Below are 13,693 nucleotides of genomic sequence, written 5' to 3' on the forward strand. Positions count from 1 at the left end.
ATCACACTTTTCATCATAGTGCTTTTACCAATGCATAAAATGCATGGAGAAGTCATTTCGAATGACTGGTCCTCAGTGTTGTGAGAACGATGACTGGTTAAAATTTTTGGTGGTTTCTTGTTCAGTCCATTAGGCCTACATCATGTGGCAAACCGGTGAGCATGTGGCTCTATTAGTATAGGAGATACCTGAAAACATATCACACTTTTCATCATAGTGCTTTTACCAATGCATAAAATGCATGGAGAAGTCATTTCGAATGACTGGTCCTCAGTGTTGTGAGAACGATGACTGGTTAAAATTTTTGGTGGTTTCTTGTTCAGTCCATGGCCTACATCATGTGGCAAACCGGTGAGCATGTGGCTCTATTAGTATAGGAGATACCTGAAAACATATCACACTTTTCATCATAGTGCTTTTACCAATGCATAAAATGCATGGAGAAGTCATTTCGAATGACTGGTCCTCAGTGTTGTGAGAACGATGACTGGTTAAAATTTTTGGTGGTTTCTTGTTCAGTCCATAGGCCTACAACATGTGGCAAACCGGTGAGCATGTGGCTCTATTAGTATAGGAGATACCTGAAAACATATCACACTTTTCATCATAGTGCTTTTACCAATGCATAAAATGCATGGAGAAGTCATTTCGAATGACTGGTCCTCAGTGTTGTGAGAACGATGACTGGTTAAAATTTTTGGTGGTTTCTTGTTCAGTCCATTAGCCTACATCATGTGGCAAACCGGTGAGCATGTGGCTCTATTAGTATAGGAGATACCTGAAAACATATCACACTTTTCATCATTAGTGCTTTTACCAATGCATAAAATGCATGGAGAAGTCATTTCGAATGACTGGTCCTCAGTGTTGTGAGAACGATGACTGGTTAAAATTTTTGGTGGTTTCTTGTTCAGTCCATAGGCCTACATCATGTGGCAAACCGGTGAGCATGTGGCTCTATTAGTATAGGAGATACCTGAAAACATATCACACTTTTCTTCATAGTGCTTTTACCAATGCATAAAATGCATGGAGAAGTCATTTCGAATGACTGGTCCTCAGTGTTGTGAGAACGATGACTGGTTAAAATTTTTGGTGGTTTCTTGAGTCCATAGGCCTACATCATGTGGGAAACCGGTGAGCATGTGGCTCTATTAGTATAGGAGATACCTGAAAACATATCACACTTTTCATCATAGTGCTTTTACCAATGCATAAAATGCATGGAGAAGTCATTTCGAATGACTGGTCCTCAGTGTTGTGAGAACGATGACTGGTTAAAATTTTTGGTGGTTTCTTGTTCAGTCCATAGGCCTACATCATGTGGCAAACCGGTGAGCATGTGGCTCTATTAGTATAGGAGATACCTGAAAACATATCACACTTTTCATCATAGTGCTTTTACCAATGCATAAAATGCATGGAGAAGTCATTTCGAATGACTGGTCCTCAGTGTTGTGAGAACGATGACTGGTTAAAATTTTTGGTGGTTTCTTGTTCAGTCCATAGGCCTACATCATGTGGCAAACCGGTGAGCATGTGGCTCTATTAGTATAGGAGATACCTGAAAACATATCACACTTTTCAGCATAGTGCTTTTACCAATGCATAAAATGCATGGAGAAGTCATTTCGAATGACTGGTCCTCAGTGTTGTGAAAACGATGACTGGTTAAAATTTTTGGTGGTTTCTTGTTCAGTCCATAGGCCTACATCATGTGGCAAACCGGTGAGCATGTGGCTCTATTAGTATAGGAGATACCTGAAAACATATCACACTTTTCATCATAGTGCTTTTACCAATGCATAAAATGCATGGAGAAGTCATTTCGAATGACTGGTCCTCAGTGTTGTGAGAACGATGACTGGGTAAAATTTTTGGTGGTTTCTTGTTCAGTCCATAGGCCTACATCATGTGGCAAACCGGTGAGCATGTGGCTCTATTAGTATAGGAGATACCTGAAAACATATCACACTTTTCATCATAGTGCTTTTACCAATGCATAAAATGCATGGAGAAGTCATTTCGAATGACTGGTCCTCAGTGTTGTGAAAACGATGACTGGTTAAAATTTTTGGTGGTTTCTTGTTCAGTCCATAGGCCTACATCATGTGGCAAACCGGTGAGCATGTGGCTCTATTAGTATAGGAGATACCTGAAAACATATCACACTTTTCATCATAGTGCTTTTACCAATGCATAAAATGCATGGAGAAGTCATTTCGAATGACTGGTCCTCAGTGTTGTGAGAACGATGACTGGTTAAAATTTTTGGTGGTTTCTTGTTCAGTCCATAGGCCTACATCATGTGGCAAACCGGTGAGCATGTGGCTCTATTAGTATAGGAGATACCTGAAAACATATCACACTTTTCATCATAGTGCTTTTACCAATGCATAAAATGCATGGAGAAGTCATTTCGAATGACTGGTCCTCAGTGTTGTGAGAACGATGACTGGTTAAAATTTTTGGTGGTTTCTTGTTCAGTCCATTAGCCTACATCATGTGGCAAACCGGTGAGCATGTGGCTCTATTAGTATAGGAGATACCTGAAAACATATCACACTTTTCATCATAGTGCTTTTACCAATGCATAAAATGCATGGAGAAGTCATTTCGAATGACTGGTCCTCAGTGTTGTGAGAACGATGACTGGTTAAAATTTTTGGTGGTTTCTTGTTCAGTCCATAGGCCTACATCATGTGGCAAACCGGTGAGCATGTGGCTCTATTAGTATAGGAGATACCTGAAAACATATCACACTTTTCATCATAGTGCTTTTACCAATGCATAAAATGCATGGAGAAGTCATTTCGAATGACTGGTCCTCAGTGTTGTGAGAATGATGACTGGTTAAAATTTTTGGTGGTTTCTTGTTCAGTCCATAGGCCTACAACATGTGGCAAACCGGTGAGCATGTGGCTCTATTAGTATAGGAGATACCTGAAAACATATCACACTTTTCATCATAGTGCTTTTACCAATGCATAAAATGCATGGAGAAGTCATTTCGAATGACTGGTCCTCAGTGTTGTGAGAACGATGACTGGTTAAAATTTTTGGTGGTTTCTTGTTCAGTCCATAGGCCTACATCATGTGGCAAACCGGTGAGCATGTGGCTCTATTAGTATAGGAGATACCTGAAAACATATCACACTTTTCATCATAGTGCTTTTACCAATGCATAAAATGCATGGAGAAGTCATTTCGAATGACTGGTCCTCAGTGTTGTGAGAATGATGACTGGTTAAAATTTTTGGTGGTTTCTTGTTCAGTCCATAGGCCTACAACATGTGGCAAACCGGTGAGCATGTGGCTCTATTAGTATAGGAGATACCTGAAAACATATCACACTTTTCATCATAGTGCTTTTACCAATGCATAAAATGCATGGAGAAGTCATTTCGAATGACTGGTCCTCAGTGTTGTGAGAACGATGACTGGTTAAAATTTTTGGTGGTTTCTTGTTCAGTCCATTAGCCTACATCATGTGGCAAACCGGTGAGCATGTGGCTCTATTAGTATAGGAGATACCTGAAAACATATCACACTTTTCATCATAGTGCTTTTACCAATGCATAAAATGCATGGAGAACTCATTTCGAATGACTGGTCCTCAGTGTTGTGAGAACGATGACTGGTTAAAATTTTTGGTGGTTTCTTGTTCAGTCCATAGGCCTACATCATGTGGCAAACCGGTGAGCATGTGGCTCTATTAGTATAGGAGATACCTGAAAACATATCACACTTTTCATCATAGTGCTTTTACCAATGCATAAAATGCATGGAGAAGTCATTTCGAATGACTGGTCCTCAGTGTTGTGAGAACGATGACTGGTTAAAATTTTTGGTGGTTTCTTGTTCAGTCCATAGGCCTACATCATGTGGGAAACCGGTGAGCATGTGGCTCTATTAGTATAGGAGATACCTGAAAACATATCACACTTTTCATCATAGTGCTTTTACCAATGCATAAAATGCATGGAGAAGTCATTTCGAATGACTGGTCCTCAGTGTTGTGAGAACGATGACTGGTTAAAATTTTTGGTGGTTTCTTGTTCAGTCCATAGGCCTACATCATGTGGCAAACCGGTGAGCATGTGGCTCTATTAGTATAGGAGATACCTGAAAACATATCACACTTTTCATCATAGTGCTTTTACCAATGCATAAAATGCATGGAGAAGTCATTTCGAATGACTGGTCCTCAGTGTTGTGAGAACGATGACTGGTTAAAATTTTTGGTGGTTTCTTGTTCAGTCCATAGGCCTACATCATGTGGCAAACCGGTGAGCATGTGGCTCTATTAGTATAGGAGATACCTGAAAACATATCACACTTTTCATCAGTGCTTTTACCAATGCATAAAATGCATGGAGAAGTCATTTCGAATGACTGGTCCTCAGTGTTGTGAGAACGATGACTGGTTAAAATTTTTGGTGGTTTCTTGTTCAGTCCATTAGCCTACATCATGTGGCAAACCGGTGAGCATGTGGCTCTATTAGTATAGGAGATACCTGAAAACATATCACACTTTTCATCATAGTGCTTTTACCAATGCATAAAATGCATGGAGAAGTCATTTCGAATGACTGGTCCTCAGTGTTGTGAGAACGATGACTGGTTAAAATTTTTGGTGGTTTCTTGTTCAGTCCATAGGCCTACATCATGTGGCAAACCGGTGAGCATGTGGCTCTATTAGTATAGGAGATACCTGAAAACATATCACACTTTTCATCATAGTGCTTTTACCAATGCATAAAATGCATGGAGAAGTCATTTCGAATGACTGGTCCTCAGTGTTGTGAGAACGATGACTGGTTAAAATTTTTGGTGGTTTCTTGTTCAGTCCATTAGCCTACATCATGTGGCAAACCGGTGAGCATGTGGCTCTATTAGTATAGGAGATACCTGAAAACATATCACACTTTTCATCATAGTGCTTTTACCAATGCATAAAATGCATGGAGAAGTCATTTCGAATGACTGGTCCTCAGTGTTGTGAGAACGATGACTGGTTAAAATTTTTGGTGGTTTCTTGTTCAGTCCATAGGCCTACATCATGTGGCAAACCGGTGAGCATGTGGCTCTATTAGTATAGGAGATACCTGAAAACATATCACACTTTTCATCATAGTGCTTTTACCAATGCATAAAATGCATGGAGAAGTCATTTCGAATGACTGGTCCTCAGTGTTGTGAGAACGATGACTGGTTAAAATTTTTGGTGGTTTCTTGTTCAGTCCATAGGCCTACATCATGTGGCAAACCGGTGAGCATGTGGCTCTATTAGTATAGGAGATACCTGAAAACATATCACACTTTTCATCATAGTGCTTTTACCAATGCATAAAATGCATGGAGAAGTCATTTCGAATGACTGGTCCTCAGTGTTGTGAGAACGATGACTGGTTAAAATTTTTGGTGGTTTCTTGTTCAGTCCATAGGCCTACAACATGTGGCAAACCGGTGAGCATGTGGCTCTATTAGTATAGGAGATACCTGAAAACATATCACACTTTTCATCATAGTGCTTTTACCAATGCATAAAATGCATGGAGAAGTCATTTCGAATGACTGGTCCTCAGTGTTGTGAGAACGATGACTGGTTAAAATTTTTGGTGGTTTCTTGTTCAGTCCATAGGCCTACATCATGTGGCAAACCGGTGAGCATGTGGCTCTATTAGTATAGGAGATACCTGAAAACATATCACACTTTTCATCAGTGCTTTTACCAATGCATAAAATGCATGGAGAAGTCATTTCGAATGACTGGTCCTCAGTGTTGTGAGAACGATGACTGGTTAAAATTTTTGGTGGTTTCTTGTTCAGTCCATTAGCCTACATCATGTGGCAAACCGGTGAGCATGTGGCTCTATTAGTATAGGAGATACCTGAAAACATATCACACTTTTCATCATAGTGCTTTTACCAATGCATAAAATGCATGGAGAAGTCATTTCGAATGACTGGTCCTCAGTGTTGTGAGAACGATGACTGGTTAAAATTTTTGGTGGTTTCTTGTTCAGTCCATAGGCCTACATCATGTGGCAAACCGGTGAGCATGTGGCTCTATTAGTATAGGAGATACCTGAAAACATATCACACTTTTCATCATAGTGCTTTTACCAATGCATAAAATGCATGGAGAAGTCATTTCGAATGACTGGTCCTCAGTGTTGTGAGAACGATGACTGGTTAAAATTTTTGGTGGTTTCTTGTTCAGTCCATTAGCCTACATCATGTGGCAAACCGGTGAGCATGTGGCTCTATTAGTATAGGAGATACCTGAAAACATATCACACTTTTCATCATAGTGCTTTTACCAATGCATAAAATGCATGGAGAAGTCATTTCGAATGACTGGTCCTCAGTGTTGTGAGAACGATGACTGGTTAAAATTTTTGGTGGTTTCTTGTTCAGTCCATAGGCCTACATCATGTGGCAAACCGGTGAGCATGTGGCTCTATTAGTATAGGAGATACCTGAAAACATATCACACTTTTCATCATAGTGCTTTTACCAATGCATAAAATGCATGGAGAAGTCATTTCGAATGACTGGTCCTCAGTGTTGTGAGAACGATGACTGGTTAAAATTTTTGGTGGTTTCTTGTTCAGTCCATTAGCCTACATCATGTGGCAAACCGGTGAGCATGTGGCTCTATTAGTATAGGAGATACCTGAAAACATATCACACTTTTCATCATAGTGCTTTTACCAATGCATAAAATGCATGGAGAAGTCATTTTGAATGACTGGTCCTCAGTGTTGTGAGAACGATGACTGGTTAAAATTTTTGATGGTTTCTTGTTCAGTCCATAGGCCTACATCATGTGGCAAACCGGTGAGCATGTGGCTCTATTAGTATAGGAGATACCTGAAAACATATCACACTTTTCATCATAGTGCTTTTACCAATGCATAAAATGCATGGAGAAGTCATTTCGAATGACTGGTCCTCAGTGTTGTGAGAACGATGACTGGTTAAAATTTTTGGTGGTTTCTTGTTCAGTCCATTAGCCTACATCATGTGGCAAACCGGTGAGCATGTGGCTCTATTAGTATAGGAGATACCTGAAAACATATCACACTTTTCATCATAGTGCTTTTACCAATGCATAAAATGCATGGAGAAGTCATTTCGAATGACTGGTCCTCAGTGTTGTGAGAACGATGACTGGTTAAAATTTTTGGTGGTTTCTTGTTCAGTCCATTAGCCTACATCATGTGGCAAACCGGTGAGCATGTGGCTCTATTAGTATAGGAGATACCTGAAAACATATCACACTTTTCATCATAGTGCTTTTACCAATGCATAAAATGCATGGAGAAGTCATTTCGAATGACTGGTCCTCAGTGTTGTGAGAACGATGACTGGTTAAAATTTTTGGTGGTTTCTTGTTCAGTCCATAGGCCTACATCATGTGGCAAACCGGTGAGCATGTGGCTCTATTAGTATAGGAGATACCTGAAAACATATCACACTTTTCATCATAGTGCTTTTACCAATGCATAAAATGCATGGAGAAGTCATTTCGAATGACTGGTCCTCAGTGTTGTGAGAACGATGACTGGTTAAAATTTTTGGTGGTTTCTTGTTCAGTCCATAGGCCTACATCATGTGGCAAACCGGTGAGCATGTGGCTCTATTAGTATAGGAGATACCTGAAAACATATCACACTTTTCATCATAGTGCTTTTACCAATGCATAAAATGCATGGAGAAGTCATTTCGAATGACTGGTCCTCAGTGTTGTGAGAACGATGACTGGTTAAAATTTTTGGTGGTTTCTTGTTCAGTCCATAGGCCTACATCATGTGGCAAACCGGTGAGCATGTGGCTCTATTAGTATAGGAGATACCTGAAAACATATCACACTTTTCATCATAGTGCTTTTACCAATGCATAAAATGCATGGAGAAGTCATTTCGAATGACTGGTCCTCAGTGTTGTGAGAACGATGACTGGTTAAAATTTTTGGTGGTTTCTTGTTCAGTCCATAGGCCTACATCATGTGGCAAACCGGTGAGCATGTGGCTCTATTAGTATAGGAGATACCTGAAAACATATCACACTTTTCATCAGTGCTTTTACCAATGCATAAAATGCATGGAGAAGTCATTTCGAATGACTGGTCCTCAGTGTTGTGAGAACGATGACTGGTTAAAATTTTTGGTGGTTTCTTGTTCAGTCCATTAGCCTACATCATGTGGCAAACCGGTGAGCACGTGGCTCTATTAGTATAGGAGATACCTGAAAACATATCACACTTTTCATCATAGTGCTTTTACCAATGCATAAAATGCATGGAGAAGTCATTTCGAATGACTGGTCCTCAGTGTTGTGAGAACGATGACTGGTTAAAATTTTTGGTGGTTTCTTGTTCAGTCCATAGGCCTACATCATGTGGCAAACCGGTGAGCATGTGGCTCTATTAGTATAGGAGATACCTGAAAACATATCACACTTTTCATCATAGTGCTTTTACCAATGCAAAAAATGCATGGAGAAGTCATTTCGAATGACTGGTCCTCAGTGTTGTGAGAACGATGACTGGTTAAAATTTTTGGTGGTTTCTTGTTCAGTCCATTAGCCTACATCATGTGGCAAACCGGTGAGCATGTGGCTCTATTAGTATAGGAGATACCTGAAAACATATCACACTTTTCATCATAGTGCTTTTACCAATGCATAAAATGCATGGAGAAGTCATTTCGAATGACTGGTCCTCAGTGTTGTGAGAACAATGACTGGTTAAAATTTTTGGTGGTTTCTTGTTCAGTCCATAGGCCTACATCATGTGGCAAACCGGTGAGCATGTGGCTCTATTAGTATAGGAGATACCTGAAAACATATCACACTTTTCATCATAGTGCTTTTACCAATGCATAAAATGCATGGAGAAGTCATTTCGAATGACTGGTCCTCAGTGTTGTGAGAACGATGACTGGTTAAAATTTTTGGTGGTTTCTTGTTCAGTCCATTAGCCTACATCATGTGGCAAACCGGTGAGCATGTGGCTCTATTAGTATAGGAGATACCTGAAAACATATCACACTTTTCATCATAGTGCTTTTACCAATGCATAAAATGCATGGAGAAGTAATTTCGAATGACTGGTCCTCAGTGTTGTGAGAATGATGACTGGTTAAAATTTTTGATGGTTTCTTGTTCAGTCCATAGGCCTACATCATGTGGCAAACCGGTGAGCATGTGGCTCTATTAGTATAGGAGATACCTGAAAACATATCACACTTTTCATCATAGTGCTTTTACCAATGCATAAAATGCATGGAGAAGTCATTTCGAATGACTGGTCCTCAGTGTTGTGAGAACGATGACTGGTTAAAATTTTTGGTGGTTTCTTGTTCAGTCCATAGGCCTACAACATGTGGCAAACCGGTGAGCATGTGGCTCTATTAGTATAGGAGATACCTGAAAACATATCACACTTTTCATCATAGTGCTTTTACCAATGCATAAAATGCATGGAGAAGTCATTTCGAATGACTGGTCCTCAGTGTTGTGAGAACGATGACTGGTTAAAATTTTTGGTGGTTTCTTGTTCAGTCCATAGGCCTACAACATGTGGCAAACCGGTGAGCATGTGGCTCTATTAGTATAGGAGATACCTGAAAACATATCACACGTTTCATCATTGTGCTTTTACCAATGCATAAAATGCATGGAGAAGTCATTTCGAATGACTGGTCCTCAGTGTTGTGAGAACGATGACTGGTTAAAATTTTTGGTGGTTTCTTGTTCAGTCCATTAGCCTACATCATGTGGCAAACCGGTGAGCATGTGGCTCTATTAGTATAGGAGATACCTGAAAACATATCACACTTTTCATCATAGTGCTTTTACCAATGCATAAAATGCATGGAGAAGTCATTTCGAATGACTGGTCCTCAGTGTTGTGAGAACGATGACTGGTTAAAATTTTTGGTGGTTTCTTGTTCAGTCCATAGGCCTACATCATGTGGCAAACCGGTGAGCATGTGGCTCTATTAGTATAGGAGATACCTGAAAACATATCACACTTTTCATCATAGTGCTTTTACCAATGCATAAAATGCATGGAGAAGTCATTTCGAATGACTGGTCCTCAGTGTTGTGAGAACGATGACTGGTTAAAATTTTTGGTGGTTTCTTGTTCAGTCCATAGGCCTACATCATGTGGGAAACCGGTGAGCATGTGGCTCTATTAGTATAGGAGATACCTGAAAACATATCACACTTTTCATCATAGTGCTTTTACCAATGCATAAAATGCATGGAGAAGTCATTTCGAATGACTGGTCCTCAGTGTTGTGAGAACGATGACTGGTTAAAATTTTTGGTGGTTTCTTGTTCAGTCCATAGGCCTACATCATGTGGCAAACCGGTGAGCATGTGGCTCTATTAGTATAGGAGATACCTGAAAACATATCACACTTTTCATCATAGTGCTTTTACCAATGCATAAAATGCATGGAGAAGTCATTTCGAATGACTGGTCCTCAGTGTTGTGAGAACGATGACTGGTTAAAATTTTTGGTGGTTTCTTGTTCAGTCCATAGGCCTACATCATGTGGCAAACCGGTGAGCATGTGGCTCTATTAGTATAGGAGATACCTGAAAACATATCACACTTTTCATCAGTGCTTTTACCAATGCATAAAATGCATGGAGAAGTCATTTCGAATGACTGGTCCTCAGTGTTGTGAGAACGATGACTGGTTAAAATTTTTGGTGGTTTCTTGTTCAGTCCATTAGCCTACATCATGTGGCAAACCGGTGAGCATGTGGCTCTATTAGTATAGGAGATACCTGAAAACATATCACACTTTTCATCATAGTGCTTTTACCAATGCATAAAATGCATGGAGAAGTCATTTCGAATGACTGGTCCTCAGTGTTGTGAGAACGATGACTGGTTAAAATTTTTGGTGGTTTCTTGTTCAGTCCATAGGCCTACATCATGTGGCAAACCGGTGAGCATGTGGCTCTATTAGTATAGGAGATACCTGAAAACATATCACACTTTTCATCATAGTGCTTTTACCAATGCATAAAATGCATGGAGAAGTCATTTCGAATGACTGGTCCTCAGTGTTGTGAGAACGATGACTGGTTAAAATTTTTGGTGGTTTCTTGTTCAGTCCATTAGCCTACATCATGTGGCAAACCGGTGAGCATGTGGCTCTATTAGTATAGGAGATACCTGAAAACATATCACACTTTTCATCATAGTGCTTTTACCAATGCATAAAATGCATGGAGAAGTCATTTCGAATGACTGGTCCTCAGTGTTGTGAGAACGATGACTGGTTAAAATTTTTGGTGGTTTCTTGTTCAGTCCATAGGCCTACATCATGTGGCAAACCGGTGAGCATGTGGCTCTATTAGTATAGGAGATACCTGAAAACATATCACACTTTTCATCATAGTGCTTTTACCAATGCATAAAATGCATGGAGAAGTCATTTCGAATGACTGGTCCTCAGTGTTGTGAGAACGATGACTGGTTAAAATTTTTGGTGGTTTCTTGTTCAGTCCATTAGCCTACATCATGTGGCAAACCGGTGAGCATGTGGCTCTATTAGTATAGGAGATACCTGAAAACATATCACACTTTTCATCATAGTGCTTTTACCAATGCATAAAATGCATGGAGAAGTCATTTCGAATGACTGGTCCTCAGTGTTGTGAGAACGATGACTGGTTAAAATTTTTGATGGTTTCTTGTTCAGTCCATAGGCCTACATCATGTGGCAAACCGGTGAGCATGTGGCTCTATTAGTATAGGAGATACCTGAAAACATATCACACTTTTCATCATAGTGCTTTTACCAATGCATAAAATGCATGGAGAAGTCATTTCGAATGACTGGTCCTCAGTGTTGTGAGAACGATGACTGGTTAAAATTTTTGGTGGTTTCTTGTTCAGTCCATAGGCCTACAACATGTGGCAAACCGGTGAGCATGTGGCTCTATTAGTATAGGAGATACCTGAAAACATATCACACTTTTCATCATAGTGCTTTTACCAATGCATAAAATGCATGGAGAAGTCATTTCGAATGACTGGTCCTCAGTGTTGTGAGAACGATGACTGGTTAAAATTTTTGATGGTTTCTTGTTCAGTCCATAGGCCTACATCATGTGGCAAACCGGTGAGCATGTGGCTCTATTAGTATAGGAGATACCTGAAAACATATCACACTTTTCATCATAGTGCTTTTACCAATGCATAAAATGCATGGAGAAGTCATTTCGAATGACTGGTCCTCAGTGTTGTGAGAACGATGACTGGTTAAAATTTTTGGTGGTTTCTTGTTCAGTCCATAGGCCTACAACATGTGGCAAACCGGTGAGCATGTGGCTCTATTAGTATAGGAGATACCTGAAAACATATCACACTTTTCATCATAGTGCTTTTACCAATGCATAAAATGCATGGAGAAGTCATTTCGAATGACTGGTCCTCAGTGTTGTGAGAACGATGACTGGTTAAAATTTTTGGTGGTTTCTTGTTCAGTCCATAGGCCTACATCATGTGGCAAACCGGTGAGCATGTGGCTCTATTAGTATAGGAGATGCCTGAAAACATATCACACTTTTCATCATAGTGCTTTTACCAATGCATAAAATGCATGGAGAAGTCATTTCGAATGACTGGTCCTCAGTGTTGTGAGAACGATGACTGGTTAAAATTTTTGGTGGTTTCTTGTTCAGTCCATAGGCCTACATCATGTGGCAAACCGGTGAGCATGTGGCTCTCTTATTATAGGAGATACCTGAAAACATATTACACTTTTCATCATAGTGCTTTTACCAATGCATAAAATGCATGGAGAAGTCATTTCGAATGACTGGTCCTCAGTGTTGTGAGAACGATGACTGGTTAAAATTTTTGGTGGTTTCTTGTTCAGTCCATAGGCCGACATCATGTGGCAAACCGGTGAGCATGTGGCTCTATTAGTATAGGAGATACCTGAAAACATATCACACTTTTTATCATAGTGCTTTTACCAATGCATAAAATGCATGGAGAAGTCATTTCGAATGACTGGTCCTCAGTGTTGTGAGAACGATGACTGGTTAAAATTTTTGGTGGTTTCTTGTTCAGTCCATAGGCCTACATCATGTGGCAAGCCGGTGAGCATGTGGCTCTATTAGTATAGGAGATACCTGAAAACATATCACACTTTTCATCATAGTGCTTTTACCAATGCATAAAATGCATGGAGAAGTCATTTCGAATGACTGGTCCTCAGTGTTGTGAGAACGATGACTGGTTAAAATTTTTGGTGGTTTCTTGTTCAGTCCATAGGCCTACATCATGTGGCAAACCGGTGAGCATGTGGCTCTATTAGTATAGGAGATACCTGAAAATATATCACACTTTTCATCATAGTGCTTTTACCAATGCATAAAATGACTGGAGAAGTCATTTCGAATGACTGGTCCTCAGTGTTGTGAGAACGATGACTGGTTAAAATTTTTGGTGCTTTCTTGTTCAGTCCATAGGCCTACATCATGTGGCAAACCGGTGAGCATGTGGCTCTCTTATTATAGGAGATACCTGAAAACATATTACACTTTTCATCATAGTGCTTTTACCAATGCATAAAATGCATGGAGAAGTCATTTCGAATGACTGGTCCTCAGTGTTGTGAGAACGATGACTGGTTAAAATTTTTGG

This window comes from Ranitomeya imitator, unplaced genomic scaffold, assembly GCF_032444005.1.
Source record: "Ranitomeya imitator isolate aRanImi1 unplaced genomic scaffold, aRanImi1.pri SCAFFOLD_349, whole genome shotgun sequence".
Classification (NCBI taxonomy): Eukaryota; Metazoa; Chordata; class Amphibia; order Anura; family Dendrobatidae; genus Ranitomeya; species Ranitomeya imitator.